The sequence below is a fragment of the Rhamphochromis sp. 'chilingali' genome (assembly GCF_963969265.1).
Source record: "Rhamphochromis sp. 'chilingali' genome assembly, chromosome: 20".
NCBI classification, from domain to species: Eukaryota; Metazoa; Chordata; class Actinopteri; order Cichliformes; family Cichlidae; genus Rhamphochromis; species Rhamphochromis sp. 'chilingali'.
In genome coordinates, this window is record NC_137947.1 from 31709182 (window position 1) to 31727425 (window position 18244).

General features: G+C 41.6%; 1 protein-coding gene across 1 annotated transcript in view; it reads right to left on the bottom strand.

The window, feature by feature from the left end:
• bmpr1aa (bone morphogenetic protein receptor, type IAa) overlaps positions 1-9432 on the bottom strand; it is a 40226-nt gene extending 30794 nt beyond the window's left edge. Inside the window, exon 1 of the mRNA XM_080869636.1 lies at positions 9232-9432. The gene's annotated coding sequence lies outside the window, so the exon portion shown is untranslated. The remainder of the gene's footprint in view (positions 1-9231) is intronic.
• Positions 9433-18244: the final 8812 nt, after the last annotated feature.

An 18244-nucleotide genomic window follows, 5' to 3' on the forward strand; every position in this document is an offset into this window, starting at 1 on the left:
ATCATCTGAATCACCATCAAAGATTTCACCTAGAAAAATCTCCAACCAAACTTTTATTATATATATTCCTTAAACAGTATTCATTATAAATCAGCCCGAGCCCTCCTCGGTATCCAAGCAGCCCATCAGGGGTCCTCGGCCCACACTTTGGGTCACCATGTTAGAAAAAGTAACGCATGGACACAAACTGATTCATCTACACCCGAGTGACCTCTGCCACAAATCCAGGAGAAGGAAAAACGCTCAGGAGGAGGACATGAAATCTCTCTGCAGGGACGGAGGTGAAGAATCGTCCCTCTGTGCGCTCAGCTCCCATTTACTGCCTTTATTTATCTGCACAGAGGCTGGCCGCATGGAGGGGGAGGGGGGGAGGAGGAGGAGGGTGGATTGCATGTTTTCCTCCCTGGCTCAGCCACTCTGTCTCCAGGCTGCTGGGGGGAGAGGAGGAGGAGGGAGGCGAGGCAGACAGAAGGGAGCGCTGGAGATGTGAAACCCGATCTCCTTTCCTCCTTCCTACCTTCATCCCTCCTCCTCCAGCAATGCCACCTCGCCAGAGAGCCTCCGAGACTCCGAGTAATCTGATCCCCAGCCTGCCAGACTGGAAACCCACTCCGAGAAAAGGATGGAGGGAGGGAAGGAGGAGGAAAAGGAGAGGTGGAAATAGAGCAGAGGAAAAGGGAGAGATCCCCGAGCTCAACCTCCGAGGGTGGAAAGTCTCCCAGGAGAGGGAAAACTGAGACGGAGCGCTGGGAAGGAGGAGAAACAGATGGGGGGGGGGGAAGCTCAGTGAGTTTGTAAAGCAGCTTTTAATAACAGAGCTGGGCCCGAAAAGGAGCCTGAACAACCAGAAGACTGCTTTCAGCTCTCCTGTGTGCTCGCTGCTCACCATCAGCCTGCCTCAGTGTTTAAGGTTATCGTGGAGAAATAACGCCAGCACCAGACAAACACCCCGAGCATCAAAACGACACAAACTGAGCATGAAAACCCTAAATCAGACACCGCGAGCGTGTCGCACAGCAGCACGCCAACTTTAACAGAACATCTGATTCCAGCAGCGAGCTGGGCCGTGAGTTTTAAGGCCCCACCCACCACCGACCACGTCACCTGACGTTGTAAAACCAGCGGCTAGCTGCCGTGTCACGATGATTCACAAATAATGAATCACTAACAAATCGCCTACAGTTTCTGCAGCCGCCTGCGCCTGATATTAATAATTTTGTGTTCTCGTTTATACTTTCTTCTGTTGGGCGACTGCACGGATGTGAAACAGCGACACACACGTCGCCAGCGTTTCCTCTGACCACCTCGTGGCTCACACCGCTCAGAGTCCCGGATCTTCTGTTATTCCAGTTTTATCCACAAAAACAATCAGACAGGCCAGAGCTGCCTGTTAGTCCACACACTGCTGCTAAAAATAATGGTTTGACTTTTGAACATTGAAGCTGGCAAACATGTGATGAGACTGTTGTCTACTGGTGGTGGTCAGAGGGCCCGGCCTCTGTCAGTGCGCCCCAGGGTGGCTGTGGCTACACTGTAGCTGCCATCACCAGTGTGTGAATGTGTGGATGACTGGATGTGTAAAGCGCTTTGGGGTCTTTAGGGACTAGTAAAGCTATACAAATACAGGCCATTTACCAAGAGCTGTTTACGACATCTTAAAAAGCCTCACAGACGTGTTTCAGATGAAGAGAAAAGTTTCTGCTGTTCATTTTTTTTTTCATCCATTATCTAATCCTATTTAACCCTTGTATGGTGTTCGGGTCTGTGAGACCCGTTTTCAGTTTTTCTCAAAAGAAAAATTAAACAATTAATTATTTTTTCAACCTGAAATTCATTGGCTTTGGCTTATTTTCTCTGAAGAACATAAATCTGAACTAATTTTCAATGACCTCATACTGTACCTCCCCCCACGCATTTACATTACATACAAGGTATTCGGGTCCACTGGACCCAGGTCTAATAAAAGTGTTGAAAGTGCAGGTCCTGTGTTCCCACACTCTGTCTTCCTCCTTTCTGGTGCTGCTGATAGTGTTTTCTTCCCCTCCTGCTCCGCACAAAGTTGCAGCATTGTTGAAAATTCAACTATCAACACTGTCTGCTCTGACATTCCCGCACATTTTACCCTCTTTCTTGAGGGATCCAAATTTTATTTTCTCATACCCTGTCCCACCTGCAAATTAGGGGCATAATACTATAAATAAGACTTTGCCAGTGTGGTTCTTTATCACAACTGATCAAGATGGCAAAAGATTATCTGCTGCGAGGGCCATCTGATTGATTTTGGAAGAGAGAGGAGCTTCGGATGATGATGTTGACAAAGAGGTTTCAGAATATTTCACATTTCTGAAAATTCAGAGTCTGACAGTGACTTTGAAGAAGAGGAGGTTGAGCATCATTTAGTAACAAAACGAAGACGAGTACCCCATCTGCAGCCAGCTCCAGGACCAGAACAAGCCCACCAGACAGCAAGTGAAGAAATATGGATGTCAATAACTGGTGAAATTGAATGGTCTTCTTGCCCAAGAAATGAGCCACCCTGCAGAGCTGTTACTGTGATAAGCCAGGGCCAACACGGCTGGCAGTTACTCATGTGCAGGACATCAAGTCTTCATTTGAGCTTTTCATCCCAGATTCCATCCAGAAAATTATTCTGGATTGCAGTAATCTAGAAGGAAGGTGTGTTTTTGGAGAGAGGTGGAAGGAGATGGACCAAATTCATCTAAGAACCCCAAAGGCCTACTTTGGGGTTTTTATCCTTGCAGGAGTTTTAAGGTCCAAAGGGGAATCGACAGAATCCCTGTGGGATGAAGAAACCGGCAAGAACCTATCCGTGCATCAGTGTCTCTGGAAAACTTCCACAAAATTTCCAGGATTATCCGTTTTGATAACAGAGACGACAGACCAGCTCGACGGCAGAGAGACAAGCTAGCTGCCATCAGGACAGTGTGGGATAAGTGTGTGCACCACCTCCCCCTGTTTTACATCCCTGGGCCTAATGTCACCATTGATGAGCAGCTGATGCCATTTAGTTGTGAAACATATTGCTTCACGTGTAAATGTGTTGTGTCTTTACACTCACTCCACTTGATTATAACGGATTTATTTTTTTATAACATTTTATAAAAAAAAAAAAAAAAAAAACGAGAAGCACATTAATTCATAAATGTGATCTAACAAAGGTAAAGGGAAAAAAATGAACCATCTTTGCTGTTCATATGGTTTGTAATTGGGATGAAGTAAACATCTGTTGAGTAATTTAACATAAAATTGTTTGATAGTGTTAATTTGGAAAGCCAAAACTCTAGCGGGTCCACCAGACCCATGAACACTGGCTGAGTAACAAAAATATGAACACCACACAAGGGTTAATAACAGACAAACCAGCAAAGTAACGCGTTCTTCCACCCGAGCCACACGGCGAGTCTGAGTTTTAAAATTCAAATACAAGGACAGGGCTTATCTGTGGGACAACAAACTTCAAAAGTCAGATTTATCTCCATCATCTTCTTTTCTTTATAGTTTGAACACAAAATTCCCACAAACACAGTCTGACGTGTGTGCAGGGATGGCATTTTCCTGTATCACAGACTCAAACTGGGATTTTTTAGCCATACCACATCAACCACCATCACAGCTACGGCCCGTCTCCAGGGTGATTCACCTCCTCTGGTTTTCTTTCTGAGCGCCTGAGAAGACATAACCGAGGGCGCGGTGACTCACGTTGCGGTCACGACGATATACCTGCTGCTCGGTCCGTGGCTTTTTGTCAGACCCGGGGACCACGAGTAGCCGTTTCCCACGTTGAGCAGTTTCAAAAATGGTGGTTTTGATTTTCGTGATTTAGACGCGCTCGTGACTCATCGAGTGACGCCACTGACCAGCCAATCGATGGCATGCAGCCTGACAACGTCACATTTTAATATCTGTACGAATCGCTTTGGGACCCCTGGCGAGCAGGTACTATGACCTAATGGAAAACCCTGAAAACCGCGGGGAGTCGATCCGAGCAGGTACGAATGGGAACGGGGCTCAAGTGTAGTGGTGCAGGCCGGGAACAGAGACGGGAGCAAGCTCGTGGGGGAAAGAGAGGAAATGATTGAAAACGTCAAACGAGCACGTGGCTGCATTTCAGTGATACTCAGACTGCAGAGCTGAGCAATGACAACATCAGCAGCTGGATAAAGGTTTCCAACTGGTCCTTCAACTCACGTGTTCTCCATAGTAGCAGAAATGCATAAAAATGAGGCTTTTATGAAAACACTGAATAAAAATGACTTCTTGAAAGACAATAAATGTACAGTTCAGTATACGAAGTGTGTTTGAATGGCAGAGATGAGCCATGGCTGAACGGGACTCACAGGCCTGAGTGTGCACTTCAGAATTATTCAATGTTTTAAGTTCAGCTAAAGTCAGTTTTATTTGCAAAGGACCAACTTACAAGAAACAGTCACATTTAAGGTGTTTTATACTGTAAATACTGACAGCCCAACAATCAGACGACCTCCTGTGAGCAAACACTTGGTAACAGTGGGAAGGAAGACCTCCCTCAGGCTGCGTCCACACTGGCCCAGATAGATTTGAAAATGGCGTTTTCGTCTGAAAACGCTCCGCGCCCACACTAGCGTGTTCAGTTGTTTTCACAGAGTTGTGCGTCCACACTGAAATGGCCGAAAACGCTTACGTTCCAGTGCTGCACATGTGTGAAGCGCAAGAAGATTTGCCCTGCCTCATTTCTGTCTGCCGCTTATTTACTTCCGTCTCTTTGAAACGTGGCAGCAGAATGTTGAGGAAAAGCACCGAGTTTGTTAAATGGACTCACAATGAGGTGGAGTTGTTGCTGCGAGTAACACAAAAGTACAAAGTTGCAAAAGCGAGTGAGAATTAGAAAAAGGAAGAAAAGCTCTGGAGCAGACTGATATGAAGTCTCCGTTTTCTCTGTCCACACTGCGACACATAAGCACCTTCAAATGTATTCGTTTTCGAGAGCGTTTTCAAAACGCTGTTTTTTCCTTCGGGGAAAACGCCGTCTCAGTGTGGACGGGCGGCCAAAACGGAGAGAAAACAGTGTGTTTTCAAACAAAGACGCATTAGTGTGGACGTAGCCTCAGGCTCAGGAAGGGGAGGCCATCTCAGACTGCTTGGAGGTTGGGAAGGTTGTGTGACCTGGACCCCATTCACAAAAGAGCTCACTAATGCCCCCTCCCCTTTTGTTTAGATAAAAAGTCAAACTTTCAAAATAAGAGCGTGAGGCTTGTCCGTGATTAAACGGACGACTGTTTGAAGATGACAAACACACCTTTGCACACTTGGCTAAGAAAATGTAATCTGTGGCTGCACAAGGACACAGGGTTCAGCTACCCTGCAAGACTCCATTAGCATTAACTGGTGTTTTTCTGTACACTGGTCTGGTCCCAGTGCAGAGGACTGGTGTCATTTTATAAGTATAGATCATTTAATTATGGGATAACAGAAGAAATCACAAATCCCTGGGAACGTCTTTAGGTTTCAAGAAGACAAAAAGAATTAAAAAACAAAACAAAAACAACTTTCACTTGAAACTTTAAAGAGTTTTTTATGTTTCTTTTTGTTTTAAACTATAAACATGACTCAAAAAATAAAGATTCAGTGGTTTTATGACACAAAGAGGAGGAGGTGGTGGAGGAGGCGGCGACTGCCAGTCTTATCTTTTTCAGACCCCCCCCCCCCTTCTCTCTCTCTCTCTGTTTCTCTTGTTGTGGCCTCGCTCACTCGCCTGCTGTCAGTGTTATTTCGGTTACAGCGATCTGGGCTTGGCTGAGGAATGTACAGCTGCCTGACATACGGATAATACTAGATTTTAATTTCTAACACCCCCTCTCTGCCCTGCCGTGTGCCTCTGCTCCCTATCAGGGAGGAGGAAGAGGAGGCGGCCTGCAAAGGTAGAGGCTGTGAGAGCAACAACGACATCGATGCTTTCTGTAGACCTTTTTAAAATACAGGAAACTTAAATGATGCTTTATATTTATTATAACAGAGTACGTGAGGCTGCAGGCAGGAAAAAGGAACCTGAAGACATCATTTGGTGGTTTCAGCCGTTTACACTGTGGAGGTTTGGATGCGTGCACAGACTGTCTGGTTTCTGTTTGTTAGCATCTCAAAGCTAACTACTCAACAGACCACAGACGGACATCCAGCTTAGACACCCTTAGACTTTAAACACAACACTCTTTAAAGACTTTGGATGCACTAAACAGAACTCAGACACAGTTAAAGCTTCTAAACATGTTAAAAACCCCTACAAGGCTATATACACCTTTACAGATTCTACAGGCTTTTAAAAATACTCAAACAGGCATTAAACAATATTAAAAGATTCTGTACCATTAACAGAGTTAAAGACGCAGCAAAAGACAAAACAAAGAAGACGACCCAGAGGGTTGGCATCTACTTTCGGCAACATTTCTAAAGCTTCTTCTTCCTGATTGTCACTGAAGACCTTTTAATGACCCATATGCAGGAGGCAGATAAATGCCAGCAGCCAGGTCTCACAGGGGCAGCCAAACAGGTTTTCCTCCTCTCCTCAGCAGCCATTAAAAGACGCCACCTAAAGCGATGCGGGTCAAAAATGTTTATCTGAGGCCCATTCGAGGCATCAGCAGTCGGCTTACAGTGAAAATAATATGTGTGTTATTATCCCTGCATCCATATTCAGTAAGCAAACATGCAAACAACCAGGAAATCAGCACTAAACACCCAAATACTCGTGTATTTTGTATATCTAAAGGTTGTGGTCTAATAATCAAACAGACGGTCGTTAGCATGTACGAGGATCGCTTCATGCAGGATTTTACTGCAACCATCCCAACACGCTGCAGTTCTCATGCCACAAACTCTTCAGGCGATGTTCGACCATGTGCCTCTATAATCATATCATCGGCACCAACGCTGGTATAAAACTTGGACTGATATTATAGCGTCATGTTGTCATGTTTAAGTTCCCTAATGTGTGCAACAGCAAGACAAGGCCAGACATGTCTGAGAGCGAGAGCAGCCTGTGATGATGATGATTTAGTACCTAAAGCAGGAGCTACTTCAACACCCAGCACACACCATCGAGCAGATGCTGCAAATCACATGTAAACACATGTAAACTCCAGTGCTAACGCCTCGTCACTGTCTGTAAAGTCGCTGCTTTTACATTTACAGACGCTGCTGCAGAGATGCAAGCATCACTGGTAGGATGATCCCAAATGTTCTAGAAATATTGGGACATAACTCATATCGCCCACTCCTGCTGTAAATTAAACTAATGTTTGGCAATTTCATGTCATTCACCCACACAAGGCGGGCAGTTCGGGCTTCAGTGTTTTCCCTGCACATCTGGACTCGCTCTGCCTCCAGAGCCAAAAACGCTTCAACAGTTATTTTTACATTTCACACTAACGTCTGACACAACGACTCTGAAAACCTCACATCACATTTCATCTTAAGAGAATTCTAAGGACTCTAAAGACCACTTGGATTAAATTATTATTGTTGTGACGTTAAATCTCCTCTTTATTATTTCTGCATTGGTCATCAATGATCAAACACGACAGGGGTGAGTAAACGCACATATGAGCTGAACATGACAGAGCATCGTTAAAGAGCTCACACACCGTTTTTACTGAATAAAACAAACTGGTCCAGGTAACTGTGCTCGCTTTTACCCACATACTTCTCCTACAGTGTCGGCCTCGTGTTTGAGATTTTCATATGAGCAAACACCCTGAGAGTCTGTGCTGCAACGAAACCTGGAGGACGTCTACTGAATCAAGGCCACAGATGAATGTGCCTCATGATTGGGCTGTTCCAGTAATGGTTTTATATACAGGTGATTAAACTGTTCCCAGTATGAGCTGCCAGATGTGGTTGAATGTTAGATCCTGCAGTTTAACAGAAACCGTGAGTTAAAAATCAAGCCCCCCCCCCCCCAAATGTAAAATGAGTTTGACACACCTGGATTAGAGGACGGCTTCACTGTTTCACACAGTGCTGGGCAGGTGGATGTGCAGGTGTTTAGTTTTTTATTAGAGAAAGGTGTGAATGACATCACATTAAAGGTGCTCAGGAATCAGCTGCCTCTCCGGGAACTCTTTCATCCTGCTGTTGCACTACAGCAGCACTTTTTTAAGCTGATTTAAAATCTGTGATGTCTGATAAACAGATTATTGGAAAGATTACTCCCATGTCCGCGCATTTTAAAAATAGGAAATGGCCTTAGTTTAAATTTAAAGTATTTTAAACAAGTACTTTAAGATTTTTTTAAGGAGGTACAAGAAAATAAAAGTGACTCTTTCATGCTGCCTTATAAAACCTCTCAGATTGCAAAGACATAAAAGCCGCGATAGTTAATCGATTAGTCGATCAGTGAACTGTATTGATTATGAGCTGCAGACACGTGAACGATTAAAAGCGAGAAACATGGCGGAATAAACAAGAGACAGAACTAAGATCAAAACCACCTTAAAACACGCCGAAGCAGCCTGGAAACCTGGAGCTCACAGGTGGCTTTACCTGACTGCTCAGGTGGGTCAAAAATCAGAGTTTAAAGCAGGTAAACATACAGAAACACGGCTGCCCAGCCCACGATGCTAACCAGGTTAACAACACTGAAGGTCAGCAACGAAAAGCGCCGTAAAAAAACTTTGACAACAAACTTTAACCAGTTTTTCTTCTTCGTTTCAGCACCTTAAACCCGCTCAGAGCTAACTCGGAGCTAGCAGCGCTAACAGGAATGCGGCTAACCGAGCTGGAAACAAATTCTCCCGAAACAAACTTCACCAAACGCCCCCGAAAACACCCCTACACCCCAAAATAGTCCGAATCTAGGGTTTAAATAAAGCCCCTGTGAGTTTAAAGCGATAATCTGTCACTTTTTAAATCAAAAACGAGCCAAATTTCTGCTGCAGCAAAACTACAGCCAACTTTTTTTTTCCACGACAGCAGTTAGAGAAGGAGGGGATGCGTCTATCTGCTGGCACAGAAATAAAATCTGTACACGGATAAAATTTAATTCTCATTTTTTAACTTACATCCACAGTTAAACACACTAAAATTATTTTACACCCACACACACACGGGTCTACTTAAAGCTGCTTCACTGAAAAATAAAAATCCTAAGGGAGTGCGTGTGCTCCAGTAAATAGACGACGCTCAGAAGTCGGGCTCAGATCCGCCGTCTGGACTGAAGTTTGGGATCGTTTGACTCACCTTTCTTCCTGTGTCTTTACTGTCTCCTGGATGTTCGAACCTTTTTCCCCCGCGTTACTTCATCCTGTAAGTCCGGTTCGAGCTCGCGCCAGCTTCCGTTATCCCGCACAGAAATCTATATTTCCAGACGTTTTTCGTTGGCGTCCCCCGCTCCGTGCGCTCCGCTCGCCTCTGCGGGTTTGCGCTGCTGTTGGACAGAAAAGCGAATACCAGGCAGAGATCGTCTCCTGATATTCGCGATGACTCACTGTGCAGCACAAAACACCCAGCCGAACTTCCGGTCGGAACGAGGGGTGTGTGGAAAATTTGCACGCGCTCACTGTTTCACCTCTCAGGTAACTTCAGAGGACCTGAGGTTTTGAGTGGCCCAGGTGTGAGGCTCTCGCGTTCTCCTATTTTCACTCCTTAAAAAAACCCAAACAATTATTTCTCTATTTTCTTCCTTTTTCTCTTTGTCCAGCATTATTTGCATCCTGTGTACCTGAATGACCTGCAAGTTAGAACATGTGTGTAGTATGAAGGATTCATTAATAAGTGCAATGTTACGCGTGCAATTGAACTGAATTTGCTGGAGGAACCCACCCGATGGATTAATAAAGTTTTATCCAATCCAATCTAATCCAGTACTAGGAAGTGTATTACCACCCTCACTATGATTGCTACATTCCTTCCTTTATTTCTATTTTCCTTTTTTTATTTGCTTTGTCTATATCTTGTAAAAAGTGTAACTTGACCTGGAGGGCTCTGCACAATAATTCCAGTGTGCATGGACTGTTGGTCCTGTGCGCAAATTGCAAATAAAAACCTTCAATCTAGAAATAGAATTACCTGGTCCTGATCATCAGAATCAGAAGACTTTATTTATCCCCAAGGGGCCAATTAACCAACAACAGAGCAGCACAACGCTGAAGACAAGGACAATAAGAAGAGGCAAAAGGAGTGAGATAATAAATAAATAAAAGTATATGGACAAATAAATGAGTGCCTCAGTGGTTGTGATTTGGCTTATGTTAATGAACTATGACATAAATCATCACGTTCGTTATGACTATAAAGAACTGTCTTCTTTTGGTATTTTCGGGGGCAAAGGAAACACATGTTGTAAAATCTCATTCTAATTATTTCAGTCTCAATGATTCAGCAAAATAAAAAATAAAGAAAGTATAAATGCTGAGCTTCACCATTGCAAATAATAATAATAATACTATTATATGAGGTATATGTAATACTGATTCAAATGCTAATTTAAAACAATAAATAAAATGTTATTAATTCAAAACATGGTATTTGATGATACAAATGTATGTTTGGGCTTCCTGTCGGTTCTAAAAGCTGAGCGACATATTTTCTTTTTCTATCTTTACAAAAACACATAAATACACAATCCTCCGAGTCAGCATCGTATCTGAGGTTTTTTTATACATCTGGAAAGTTGATTTAAAAATAATTTATAAACTTACTTTATATTTTTAGCCACTGGCAATCTGGGGCTTTAACAAAAATAACTGCCTAGAAAGTCAGTGATGTAGTCTAAGAGCTGTTTTTGGTGGCAGAGTGAGATCTCTTCCCTTCTTCACTCCTCTCTGAGTCCAATCTCTGCTGCTCAAAAACCCGCAGGCTTTTATTTTGAAATGCAATCAGGAGAGGGTACTAGCTCCATCTGGTGGCTCCAAAACGAACAGCATTATCATCGCTCAACAAGAACGACGATCGTTATCATGATGACGATGGTCAGACGATGAGGATGATGATGAGTATGATGTGTGGGTGTGACAGTCATGTGTTTCGTTTGGAGTTACAGAAAACTGATGACAGATAAAAATGAAAGAGATTTGTTTCTCTGAATATTTGCTGCCTCCAAACCATCAACGTGTCTTTTAGACCCCATTCCTACAAAACTGCTCAAAGAAGTCCTGCCATTAATTAATGCTTCGATCTTAAATATGATCAACCTATCTCTAATAATCAGCTATGTACCACAGGCCTTCAAGCTGGCTGTAGTTAAACCTTTACTCAAAAAGCATCTCTAGACCCAGCAGTCTTAGCTAATTATAGGCCAATCTCCAACCTTCCTTTATATCAAACATCCTTGAAAGAGTAGTTGTCAAACAGCTAACAGATCATCTGCAGAGGTTTATTTGAAGAGTTTCAGTCAGGTTTCAGAGCTCATCACAGCACAGAAACAGCTTTAGTGAAGGTTACAAATGATCTTCTTATGGCCTCTGACAGTGGACTCATCTCTGTGCTTGTCCTGCTAGACCTCAGTGCAGCGTTCGATACTGTCGACCATAATATCCTATTAGAGCGATTAGAACATGCTGTAGGTATTACAGGTACTGCACTGCAGTGGTTTGTATCATATCTATCTAATAGACTCCAGTTTGTGCATGTAAATGGGGAGTCCTCTTCACACACTGAGGTTAATTATGGAGTTCCACAGGGTTCAGTGCTAGGACCAATTCTGTTTACATTATACATGCTTCCCTTAGGCAGCATCATTAGAAGACATAGCATACATTTTCACTGCTATGCAGATGACACCCAGCTCTATCTGTCCATGAAGCCAGATGACACACACCAATGAGTTAAACTGCAGGAATGTCTTAAAGACATAAAGACCTGGATGGCCGCTAACTTTCTGCTTCTTAATTCAGATCAAACTGAGGTTATTGTACTCGGCCCTGAAAAGCTTAGAAATATGGTATCTAACCAGATTCTTACTCTGGATGGCATCACCTTGGCCTCCAGTAACGCTGTGAGGAACCTTGGAGTCATTTTGACCAGGACATGTCCTTCAACGCACATATTAAACAAATATGTAAGACTGCTTTCTTCCATTTGTGCAACATCTCTAAAGTTAGAAATATCCTGTCTCAGAGTGACGCTGAAAAACTAGTTCATGCATTTATTACTTCCAGGCTGGACGACTGTAATTCATTATTATCAGGAAGTCCTAAAAACTCCCTGAAAAGCCTTCAGCTGATCCAAAATGCTGCAGCAAGAGTCCTGACAGGGACTAGAAAGAGAGAGCAGATTTCTCCTATTTTGGCTTCCTGTTAAATCCAGAATTCAAAATCCTGCTCCTCACATACAAGGTCTTAAATAATCAGGCCCCATCTTGTCTTAATGACCAGTGTTGGTGAAGTTACTTGAAAAAAGTAATCAGTAACTAATTACTGATTACTTCCCCCAAAAAGTAATCCCGTTACTTTACTGATTACTTATTTTCAAAAGTAATTAATTACTTAGTTACTTAGTTACTCTTTAAAAACACGATTTAGAACCTGAAGAGGTGATAGAGCGATAGATCTTTCAGCCCAATTCTACTTTTTCTGCATAATCCATCATACAAAATGTAATCAAATGGAAAAGTATCTTTTTTTTAAACTTGTTTTATCAGTTTTAATCTTTTAACTTTATGCATCAAGCAAAAATTTAATTATCTGCAACATTCTCTGACTGGAAGAAATTAGTTTAACATTTAAACCTATTTTCTGCACATTCCAGCACATAAAATAAAATATTTTGTGTGTTTACACTCAGTCTTTCAAATAGATGCAAGTAAAACACAGCAGAAAATAAATAAAGTCAAAACCTCAGCGGTCCTGTTGCTCTATTTTTACCTGTAAAGCAGGAGCGGGGTAGGCGGAGGTTTACCCTGGTGCAGGTGTGCCGCGGTCAGTGGAAGAATCCATTACGTCGTAGCTACTCGGTGCTTGCTCGGAAGTTTAGGGGTTTTTTCGCTGTAAAGAGAAGTTTTCTTCCCACGCACAGCGGACACTAATGTTTTTGTCACTTTTTATGGAATCAAACTCAAAGTAAGGTCAGTACTTCCACGCTTTAAACGCTGCACGCTCATACTCTCTCTGCACTCATATATGATCCATTGTTGATCTGCACACAGCTGTTGTCATGAACGTCGCACTCGCTTACGTCACTGTCATGAGATACTCTTGCAGAAAAATAACGGTTTTAGTAACGCAGTAACGCAGCGTTCCTACGGGAAAGTAACGGGGATCTAATTACCGTTTTTGCAATAGTAATCCCTTACTTTACTCGTTACTTGAAAAAAGTAATCAGATTACAGTAACGCGTGCCCATCACTGTTAATGACCTTGTAGTACCATATCACCCTATTAGAGCACTTCGCTCTCGCTCTGCAGGCCTACTTGTTGTTCCTAGAGTATTTAAAAGTAGAATGGGAGGCAGAGCCTTCAGTTTTCAGGCTCCTCTTCTGTGGAACCAGCTTCCAGTTTGGATTCAGGAGACAGACACTATCTCTACTTTCAAGATTAGGCTTCAAACTTTCCTTTTTGCTAAAGCATATAGTTAGGGCTGGACCAGGTGACCCTGAACCCTCCCTTAGTTATGCTGCAATAGACGTAGGCTGCCAGGGATTCCCATGATGCACTGAGTTTTTCTTCTTCACTCACTATGTATTAACAGACCTCTCTGCATTGAATCATATCTGTTATTAACCTCTGTCTCTCTTCCACAGCATGTCTTTATCCTGTCTTCCTTCTCTCTCCCCAACCAATCACAGCAGATGGCCCCGCCCCTCCCTGAGCCTGGTTCTGCTGGAGGTTTCTTCCTGTTAAAAGGGAGTTTTTCCTTCCCACTGTCGCCAAAGTGCTTGCTCATAGTATGGAACGCCAGGACTGCCATAATGAATTAATTAAATACACCATTAAATAATTAATTAAATGTGGCAATAATTAATTAAAATTGGAATTAATTAATTAAATAAATAGTTATGACACATGTAATTAATTAATTATTGACACATTTAATTAATTATTTATGTATTTCAGATTTTAATTAATTATTGACACATTTAATTAATTATTTATGTATTTCACATTTTAATTAATTATTGACACATTTCATTAATTATTGACACATTTAATTAATTATTTAATGATATATTTATTTATTTCATTTTGGCAGTCCTGACGCCTGGCTCTCATCATGAAATAATTTTATCTGTCAGCCTCACCCATCAAACTCAGGGGGCGGGGTTAACGCTGATCGAGTCAAAACCATTGCTTTGGCCTGGTGGCCATTGTTTCTAGCACACAACAACCGGCATGTGGAAGCTAACAGAACTGAGCTTTGAAAAACCCTGTTTGTGTGTTACCAAATACCGTTTTAATATTTTTTTAGCCGAGAATGTAGTGGTTTAATCTTCATGTGTCTGGTCGGTTTGTCAAGATACAGCCTCTTTGCAAAAGTGTTTCGATGATTTCGGAGATGTCTGCCCAGTCTCACGGCAAAGCGTGGGATAGACCCGCTCGCCTCGCAAGCAATCCCACCGACAAAGCGCAGGCCCCGGTACACAGCTGTAGTAACCCCCGCTGACTTCTTTTACTGAGGTTATATTTATCGGTGTTTTATTTCCTGATGTTCTTATGTGTCCTACGTGTTTCAGTCGCCAATTCTGAATTATAACTAACATTAAAAACATGTTTAAGGAGGAGAGAGAGCAAATAAATCTGTTTAACATCTGATCTTTGGGTTTTTGTTCAGTAATCAGCGTGACCTGTGTATAAACACATAAAAGAGATAACGTTGGTGTTTCCGTCATGTAGTAACTGCTGGCTTTAACTGTACAAAGGTTGTTCGACACTATGAAACACATACAGACTTCATGATGTTCGGCTAATATTTTTATTGTGAATATTAATCATGCTGACCTCGCTCTGTACACCACGCAGCGAGGTCAGCATATCCACGATATCCTCAGCTCCATGAGTTAACACAAAGTTTCCCAGCTGACTATCTAACTGCCAACTATTCCAGAGACGTGAAAATATACAGCATAAAGAAAAGTGTAAGAGACTCGGCAGCAGATTAAAATAACAGTTATACATTTAATAAATCACCAAATGAATCCAAGAAACGAGCAAACCTGTTCCGACAATTTGAGTTTGTATTCCCTCAGCTGCAGACTCGCTGCTGTTTAAATGTTTGAAAAGGAAGATTAGATATAAACAAACGTCAAACATAGACTCAGTCTGCCTTCACATTTGATATGAGGCCAGCACGTATAGTGGCCTCAGCAGGCTATTACTGAAATACACGTGCTATATCATAAACTATGATATAAATAGGGAGGTCCTATTAACATGTTTAGTTTTAAAGGACACCTTCCTGCCTAGTCTCATTCATGAGCAGTATTAGTTTTCTTCTAACATCCAGAAGTCTGCACAATGTGTTTCATAGTTTGTAACAAGCCTTTGACAGGTAAACATAACATGACCGAAAAAGCAAAAAAAAAAAGAAAAAAAAAGAGAGAGAGTGTTGACATAAGAAGAGAAAATTCTCTCAATTATGGAGACAGACAAATGGTTCATTTATGTTTGATGTGTGTTTATTCCTCCCTAAATATCGTCGGTGAAGTTCGCCATGCATGTCAGATTTTCCTGCGCATTTTTATACCTCTGCCAACAGAGAGAGAAAAAAAATCACATTCTAACAGACAGCTGGTGCTTAGAATACAGTTGAATAACTATTAAAAAACAGATGATATTTAGATGATAGTTCAGTCTAACACATGTGCCAGTGAACCATTAAACGTCTGTGAAACTATGCAGTTATGAAACGTAACTTTAACCTCAGCCAAACCGATTTGCTCAGTTGTAAATAAAACAGCGAAGTAAACGTGACCCGACAGACAGAACCTGAGTGAATGAAGTCCAGCGTTTAACCACTGAGAGCTAAAACTCAGCTGAGGTTTGAAAGCTGTGTGCCGGTGATTGGACATCAGCCGCTGATGAAGCTGGCTCGCCTATAAAGTGCTCTGTAAGGAAACAAGCTCCAGCAGCTCTGCGCTCGGGGAAAACACTATATTTACTTATCTTGTGCAGAAAAATGCGCTGACATTGCTTTATATTGAGCACCGGCTGCCCAGTTAAACTGTGACTATCACCAGGTAACTAGGCGTGTTTCTTGAATTAGCAGCAGGTGTTAAACAGCTGACAGATGAGGAGGAGGATGCATGCAGGTAAACTGAGGGTCTGTTGAGCTGATCGCTGGTTTCGTGAGAAAAATGTCAGCTCGTTCTTTATGTTACAGAAGCACAGAGACACAAGACCAGGCGGAAAGAGACGATCGTTCGGTGAAAATGAGAATCTGCGAATGCAACATGTGGAACACGGAGAGTGGAATATGTAAACAAACCGGTTAACGTAACCCCCTCGGTGCACTCTGCATGCTAATTGTTAGCAGAGCTAGTGAAATCTCTGAAAACATCTGAGCACTTTTGCAAACATGTTCTATGTTGACAACCTGACCAGACATACGGCGCGACATTCGCGGCTAAAACACTGTTAAAAGTGTAGCTGGTGACAGAAAAACGGGGTATTTTAAAACTACACCACCACCATTGCTGCTTGTGATTTGATCTGCATTCTGGGATAACTGGCTGCCCCAAGTCTACACAAGCAATCGATTTTCTAGGATCGACCTGTTTTGACTTACTTTGCACGGCAACCAATCAAATGTTAGAGAAGCTGCATGGGCAGCGTTAACCCCGCCCCCTGAGTTTGATGGGTGAGGCTGACAGATAAAATTATTTCATGACGAGAGCCAGGCGTCAGGACTGCCAAAATGAAATAAATAAATATATCATTAAATAATTAATTAAATGTGTCAATAATTAATTAAATGTGTCAATAATTAATTAAAATGTGAAATACATAAATAATTAATTAAATGTGTCAATAATTAATTAATTACATGTGTCAATAATTAATTAAAATATGAAATACATAAATAATTAATTAAATGTGTCAATAATTAATTAATTACATGTGTCATAACTATTTATTTAATTAATTAATTCCAATTTTAATTAATTATTGCCACATTTAATTAATTATTTAATGGTGTATTTAATTAATTCATTATGGCAGTCCTGGCGTTCCATACTTGAGGCGACTGTTGTTGTGATTTGGCGCTGTATAAATAAAACTGAATTGAATTTAATGTAGAAACATTTTGTAACACCTGCCAGATTTCATATGTTTTAGTTTATTATTTCAGTTTTAGCTTAAAATTGTTGATTTGTGATTGCACATTCAGGAGCTGAATATATTTTTATTTTCTTGCTTCTTAAACAAATCTTCATATCAGAAAAATGAATCAATTAGATGTTTCCAGAAGATGCTTCCAGGTGTTTGAAGTGCTCAGTTTATTCAACCTGCAACACAAAAACTCTTCAAATGTTCAAAACCTGTTAAACAAAAAGTAAAGCAGAGTTCTTCACTCACAGTATGACATCATTACTTACAAACACTCAAAAATAACAGTGAACAGACGCGTTAGCTTGTCTTTTTTTCACAAACTGATCCTGACATGCCGCATGCACACATTCATCCTCAGAAAAACACACAAACTGTATAAAAGTACAATTCAGAGTAAAAACTGTACACCGGCACACAAACTGGTCAGTGTGCCAGTCAGACCGAGCAGAGGTGGATTTCAGCAAAGGCACGGTTCTCTGCAGGGAGACAAACGCTTTCATTTAAATCACAGAATAAAACTAAAGTTTAAATCAAAGAATCAGAGGCTCCGTTCACACTACTCAACAACCAAAGTTTATAAGCTGTGCTCAACCCAAAAGCTTACTTATTTGCAGTTCCTCTACTGGTCACTAGGTGTAACTAAAACACCTCGCCTGTACTAGCAAATTAAAGATGAAAAAATCAAATTTTTCTCCAGAAAACAGTGTAGTACTTTAAAAAAATAAAATAAAAATTAGTTCCAAGCTCCTCTTGTTCTTTTACCAAACGTTTCACAATTCCGAAAGTTTCTGTTTGCTTAGTTGCAGTTCCTCTAGTGGCCACCTGAGGCTGCTATAACATACGAAGTGTGTTCAGATGCTTTTCATTCTTTTATGTGAGTTTTATTTTATTTTTCAAAAAAAGAATCATATTATATTGTTATGGGGGTTAGTTGGGGTTCCTCTCATGGCCTCTAGATGTTCCCAAAATGATTTGTAGTGAAATGCAAA